Source organism: Sus scrofa, chromosome 1 (assembly GCF_054392235.1).
Source record: "Sus scrofa isolate SSC_HxYL_T2T_F1_AM1 chromosome 1, Sscrofa_HxYL_maternal_Yorkshire_Landrace_v2.0, whole genome shotgun sequence".
In the NCBI taxonomy this organism is placed as follows: Eukaryota; Metazoa; Chordata; class Mammalia; order Artiodactyla; family Suidae; genus Sus; species Sus scrofa.
The window spans coordinates 7,540,479-7,546,478 of record NC_139383.1 but is presented as its reverse complement, the minus strand read 5'-3'; positions in this window follow the sequence as shown (position 1 = coordinate 7,546,478).

The window sequence follows — 6,000 nt, the reverse complement described above, 5'->3', positions numbered from 1 at the left end:
CAAGCATCTGAAGGAATTAAGATATTTTCCATTCAATTTATATTCTGTGGACTTTGGTCTGCCCCCCCAGGATCATGGGTCCCATGTGCCGTTTTTTTTTTTATGACCTACATGTGAATGGATGATAAATAAAAAATATATAAGGACCGGCTCTACAAGCGTTTTTTTGGATTCCGTGACTTTTCACAAGAAACTAAGGGATACACGTTCTTCCTGTCTCTAGAACCTTGGGCAGCTTTAAGGTTGGGTGTATGTGGGATTCGTTGTCTAAACAGAATGGGGAGTGTTGATTTGCGCTGCGAAATTTCCACATCTCTCAGAGCAGCAGTCTTTTCTAGAGAGCACGTGAATTCAGAAATAAGACCAAATGGGACGTTCCCTGTGGCTCACAGAAGTAAGACCAACTGGCCACCTTTGTGAGACTCTGTGAGACTCTGCATAAAAAATGGTACCCACCTTGTAAGAGGTACAGGCAAATACTAACTCTAATCCCGAGTTACCATGTGCCAGGCGCTTTCCTTAGAGCTCTGGGAGCATATTTCCCTTAACACCACCCAAAGAGGACATCCCATTATGACCTCTATTTTTCAGACCAACGTCCTCATGCTTAATTAATGGTGGAACCAGAATCTAAGCCGTGTCTCTCTCACTCTAGGGCTTCTGCTCTTCATCTTACTCCTACGATTCTTTCCCAAGCTGACCAAAGATTGCCTCCACTGCTAATTCTGAAAAAAGAAGCTGAGAGGAGTTCCTGCCTTGGCTCAGCAGTGACAAACCCAACTAGTATCCATAAGGATGAGGGTTCAATTCCTGGCCTCGCTCAGTGTGTTGGGTATCTGGCGGTCCTGTGCTGGGGTGTAGGTCACAGACGAGGCTCGGATCCTGCGTTGCTGTGGCTGTGGTGTGGGCTGGCAGCTATAGCTCCAATTTGAACCTTGTCCTGGGAACCTCTGTATGCTGCACCCGCAGCCCTAAAAAGCAAAAAAAAAAAAAAAAAAAAAAAAAAAAGCAAAAAAAAAAAAAGAAGAAGAAGAAGCTGAGAAATTTTCGTCATTAGAGAACAGCCTTGCAGTTGCCAAGGGAGAGGGATGATTAGCAGACACAAACTATTACAAGTAAGATGGATAAAGGACAAGGTCCCACTGCAGGGCACAGGGAACTCTAGTCAATAGCCTGTGATAAATTAAGATGGAAAAGAATAGGAAAAAGAATGTGTGTGTGTGTGTATACATAACTGAGTCACTTTGCTGCGCAGCAGAAATTAACACAACATTGTAAATCAATTACCTTTCAGTAAAAAAAGCTGACGTCCTGTAGATGACGAGGCGTCACGGGGGAAAGATTAAGGTGTTCCTCGAGCTGATGGGCAATGGAGAGTTTCACTGGTAAGAAAATGAACTCTCGATGTTCTGGCTGCTCACGTCCCCCTTCCCTTCCTCCCCCAGCCTAGCTGCTGCCATTTGCTAATTTTACCGTTGAACCCCGAGGAGGAAGCAGAGCTGGGGCTGCCCCCGGGTGCTCGCAGCAGGGCTTTTTTGTTTTTTGTTTGTCTTTTTTAGCTGCATATGAAAGTTCCCCAGATCCTTAACCCATGGAGCGAGGCCAGGGATTGAACCCGCAACTTCACGGTTCCTAGTTGGATTTATTGCCCCTGCTCCACAATGGGAACTCCTAACTATATTTATTAATTACCAAGTCACAAGACAAATGGAAGGTCAGAGGTCAGTTGTCTTCCATCTTGTCCTCAGCAATCCAAAAAATTAAGATATTTTTAATGTAAAGCCTGAACTTTTAGTTAATTTATACTGGGCCTTGGCAATAGAGAGGGTTATATAATAGCACCGCCTCCTTCTACAAATAGAGATCTGAGTTCTTAAAAAAAATTTTATTATTTAAATTTAGGAAATATTGAATGTTTGGTTAAGACGGAACTTTTTTTTTTTGGTCTTTTTAGGGCTGCACCTTTGGCATATGGACGTTCCCCAAGCTAGAGGTCGAATTGGACTCCCAGCTGCAGGCCTACACCACAGCCACAGCAACCTGGGATCTGAGCCACATCTGTGACCTGTGCCGCAGCTTAAGCAAAGCCAGATCCTTAGCCTGCTGAGCAAAGTCAGGGTGGAACCTTCATCCTCGTGGATACTAGTCTGGTTCGTAACCGCTGAGCCACAGCAGGAACGCCCATGGAGGAAATATTTTCTTTTTTTGCCGCACCTTCGGCATATGGAAGTTCCCAGGCGAAGGGTCCAATTGGAGCCGCAGCTGCCAGCCCACACCACAGCCACAGCAACGTGGGACCCAAGCTGCGTTTGTGATCTATCCCATAGTTCGTGGCAACCCGGGATCCTTAACCCACTGAGCCAGGCCACGGACTGAACCCTCATCTTCATGGATACTAGTTGGGCTTATTACCACTGAACTACAATGGGAACTCCTAAGAAGGAACTTTTTTTTTTTTTTTGCCACTTCTTGAGCCTCTCCCGCGGCATATGGAGGTTTCCAGGCTAGGGGTCGAATCAGAGCTGTAGCCGTCAGCCTACACCACAGCCACAGCAACGCGGGATCCGAGCCGCATCTGCAACCTACACCACAGCTCACGGCAACGCCAGATCTTTAACCCGCTGAGTGAAGGCAGGGACCGAACCCGCAACCTCATGTTTCCTAGTCGGATTCGTTAACCACTGCGCCACGACGGGAAGTCCAAGAAGAAATTTTTTCAAGACAATTTTTTAAAGAGTGCTTTTAGGTTCACAGCAAAATTGACAGGATACAGAGATTCCTGTGTGTCCTCTGCCGACCCCCACCCCTCCCCCGTCGATACTCTCCACCAGAGGGTTTATTGGTTACACAGATGCACCTGCACTGACACAGCCTGTGGTTCATGCTACGGTCAGTTCCGGAGTTGTGCGTTCTATGGACTTGATCAAAAGCATTATGACACGTATCCATCCCTACAGAATCATGCAGAGTAGTTTCACTGCCCTGAAAATCCTCTATGCTCTCCTCCCAAACTCCTGGCAACCACTGACTTTTTTTTTTTTTTTTTTTGCCATCTCTATAGTTTGGCCTTTTCCAGAATCATATATAGTTGAACTCATACAGCATATAGCCTGTTCACCTTGGCTTCTTTCCCTTGGTAATTTGTATTTAAGATTCCTCTGGGAGTTCCTGTTGTGGCTCAGCAGGTTAAGATTCTGACTCGCATCCACGAGGATGTGACTTTGAGCCCTGGCCTCGCTCAGTGGGTTAAGGATCCAGCATAGGTTGCAGATGCTGTGACTGTGGTGTAGACGGGCAGCTGCAGCTCCGATTCAACCCTTATCCTGGGAACTTCCATAGGCCACAGATGTAGCACTAAAAAGAAAAAAAAAAGATTTCTCTGCATCTTTTCATGGCTTGACAGCACACTTCCTTTCAGCCCTGAGTAATGTTTTATTGGCCATATACACCATCACCTACGGATCCCTTCACCTGTGGAAGGCCACCGAGTTGCTTCCAAGTGTTAGCAATTGCGAATAGAGTTGCTATAAACATCCATGTGTAGGTTCCTGGATGGGTGACACTCCATTTCCCCTGCCCTCTTCTCCTCCCAGCCCACCCTCTAGAATTCCACGGGCTAGAGGACAAGAAATTTAAGGAGTGTGGGGACCAATTTCAAAGTCAACCTTCTCCTCCCCAGAGTTCGGGCAGGGGCAGGACGGGTCATTCAGAAGTTCTTCCAGGGTAAATGACCACTGTGGTCGGTCAAGGGTTTTGAGGCTGATCAGGGAGGAGATGGGACCACAAGGTGGCAGTGTTGCACAACAAGCTTTGCTGGGTGCCCCGTGGACAGGTTGCAGGCGGGGAGGTCCCTCTCAGCAGGAGATCTTGCAGGGACAGTGGGCACTGGGCCACCGCCGAACTGGAAGAGGGTGCTGGAACTCCCAGGGCAGAGGGGAGTCGGCGAGGCAGCTGGCGTGTCCAGGTGAGATCACTGGGCAGCAGGTGGATGGGACAGCTCTCAAGGGCAGCACGGGTTTATTTATGATAGTTAATTGTATGTATCAACTTGTCTGGACCATGCAGTGCTCAGATTTTGGGCTACATGAGATTCTGGGAATTTCTGGATAAGATTAACATTTGAACTGATAGAATGAGTGAAGAAAATCGCCCTTCCCAACATGGTTGAGCCTCATCCAATCCACTGGGGATTGGAATAGAATGAAAAAGGCTGAGTAAGGAAGAATTTGCTCTCTCTGCCTGCCTGTCTCCAAGCTGGGACATGGCCCTTGGACTTGAACTTTGAACTGGAACTGACACCACATCAAGCATGAAAACTGCAGATCTAAGGACATCTTAGCCTCCGTACCCACATGAGCCAATTCCTTACAACAAATCATTTGTATGTGTATATACGACTGCCTCTCTCTCTCTCTCTCTCTCTCCTATTTTCGGTTTCTCCGAAGAATCCTGACCATGACAGGGTCTTTTATAGCTATAGCTTTTGTCTTCTCTGTAGCTAGTGGATGTGTTGGGTGCAATTTCATGGAGCATGTATAGTAGCTTCTCATGGAGCATGTATTTAGCTCCAAATGGTTAAATATATTTTCATTTGGACCATAGGTAAAGCACCTGAGTGTCTGGGAAATTGAGTTTGTTGCCAGGGGACTTTGAATTCACAGTCCTAGCCCTCTGTAAAGAAGAAAATGGCATGGGGACCATTTTAGGCTAATGCACAGGAGCCATCTCTGGCCCATTTATGTAACAACTATAGAGGGAAAGAGGGGGCTGCCTAACTGGCGAAAGTCTTGATGGCCAATGGCCCTGTCCCCAATTCTCTGGCCCGCTCTGCTATGGGATGGCAATGGGCTGAGGGGATTCTTACATTTCACGTGAACTCTCCATCACCCCGCTTGCCCACACCACACCAGCCCGGAGAGGGGGGCAAGGGCTCAGGTAACCACAGCAACGGTAACCCAAATAGCTCCATCCTCTCAGCCACCGTCTATGCCCTTCCTTCTCCCTGGCAGAGTTCCCGGCAGTTCCACGTGCTCCCCTTGGTTGGCAGCCACCTGAGTACATCTCCTGGAGCCCCTGTGTGTTTGCTTCATCCTCTTTATCTTGTTTTAATAATTATAGCATATTAAATGCTTATTGTAGATGATCTGGGAAGTAGAAAAACACAGGGAATTAAAAGTGACCCATATCAGAGATAACGACTAGCCTTTTTATATTCTTCCTCTTAGTATTTTTAGACTTATTTATGACTATTTAACATTATTGCTATTTTGTATTCAGCTTTCTGCACTCTGCATTACATCATATGATTTTCCTGTGTCATTAAATACGCTTTAGAAGCATAATATTTTTCATTTTTTTAAGTTTTATTGAAATATATATAATATATATTTATATCTGTTTGTATATATTGAAATATATATATATTTGCTTTTTAGGGCTGCTTCTGTGGCATATAGAAGTTCCTACGCTAGGGGCTGAATTGGAGCTGCAGCTGCCGGCCCACGCCACAGCCACAGCAACACCAAATCTGAGCCATGTCTGCGACCTACACCACAGCTCATGGCAATGCTGGATCCTTAACCCACTGAGTGAGGCCAGGGACTGAACCTGCAACCTTAGAGGTACTAGATGGGCTCATTTCCGATGCGCCACAACAGGAACTCCTGAAGTATAGTTGATTTACAACGTTGTAATAATTTCTGCTGTATAACCAAGTGACTCAGTTATACACGGATCCATTCTCTTTCAGATTCTTTGCCCACACAGATGACCACAGAGTACTGGGTAGAGTTCCCTGTGCTGGACAGCAGGTCCCCATTGGCCCATACACCTCAGTGTGCCCATATCACTCCTGGAGGCATAACTGTAAGGCCAGCATAAAACTCCATGGTGTGGTTTTAGCATCACTTGTCCAATTGTTGGGTGTTCTGCTTGGTTCCCACTTTGCCCACTGAGAACCAGTGTTCACCCAGTACAGGGCCTGGGATGCCCCCACTGGTA